Source organism: Solanum tuberosum, unplaced genomic scaffold (assembly GCF_000226075.1).
Source record: "Solanum tuberosum cultivar DM 1-3 516 R44 unplaced genomic scaffold, SolTub_3.0 scf00184, whole genome shotgun sequence".
Taxonomy (NCBI): domain Eukaryota; kingdom Viridiplantae; phylum Streptophyta; class Magnoliopsida; order Solanales; family Solanaceae; genus Solanum; species Solanum tuberosum.
The window spans coordinates 782,843-784,186 of NW_006239109.1; positions in this window are offsets into that span (position 1 = coordinate 782,843).

Below are 1,344 nucleotides of genomic sequence, written 5' to 3' on the forward strand. Positions count from 1 at the left end.
AACTTGAAATAATAATATATTAAAAGATAAAAACTATGAAAAAGTATAAGAAATATTTAAAAATTATATCAAAGTAAATATTTTTATGTATAAAATAAAATTTTAAATTTATATATATAATGTCGGGTTGGTTTGGTCTCGGGTTGTTTTTTTTTAGTTAAAATCAAACCAACCCAAATATAGTCGGGTTTTTTTTTCCAATACCAAACCAAGTCAAACCAACCACTAGTCGGGGTTTTTTTTCTCAATTTAACTCGGTTTGCGATTTAGTTCAATTTTCGGTTCGATTTTGTACACCCCTAACCTAGATCATAAGAGCATATTTCTAAGCTATCATTTATCTCTCCTTGAATTTCTCATTTGACTAATACTCGAGTAATCGAAATAACAAGGCTTCATTTAAAATGATTCTTTTTCAATAACTTCAAATATTTAGAAACAATTTCAATTAGGAAATTAGCACTTTTAATCCCTCAATTATTAATAAATTTTGATTTTGGTCCTTATTGTTTCTGATCAAGCACATTTGATACTCTCTAGTCTCTCTGTTTCAAAAAGAATTATTTAGTTTGACTTGACATAAAATTTAAGAAAATAAAGGAACGTTTCAATCTTGTGGTCCTAAATTAAAGTTATGTCAAATGTACCAAAATATTCTTTAATCTTGTGGCCTTAAACATGTCACGTAGAAAACTGAAATTAAAGTATTGCTAAAAAAAATGAAAGGATCATTCTTTTTAAAACAAATTAATTAAAGTATGTCATTCTTTTTTTAAATCGAAAGAATATTTAGGAGTGGAATATATAGTACCTGAATACGAAGATATTGTTTTTGACAACAAACAGATTGAAAAACAACAGAAATATGATAATCAACCATATCATCACTAGCATCAGCAAATGCATCAATAATTGGATTTGAGCCTCCACCAGTTAGCCATCCAAAAATACCCCAATTTGATGCAATTTTAGCATCATATTTATGTTCCAATTTTGCTGATCCAGTCCCAATGGAGATAACCAAAAATTTCCCATAATTAGTGGGCGTCATTTTGTCGAAATATGGGTTTTGTTCGCATAATTGTGTTGGGTTTTAAAGGTGTGAACAGGAAATGAAGGGTTATGACTCTCCTGAAGAGTTGTGACTATGCCGAAGGGTTGTGAACTTTATGAAAGGTTGTGTCCTTTCTAAAGGATTGTGACCGTTTGAAAAGTTATGCCTTTTCCAAAGTGTTGTGACCTTTCTGAAAGGTTGTCTTCTTTCTGAAAGGTTGGCTTCTTTCCAAAGGGTTATGACCTTTACCCTTTGTTGGCTATAAATAGAGAGGTTTTCTCTCATTTTTC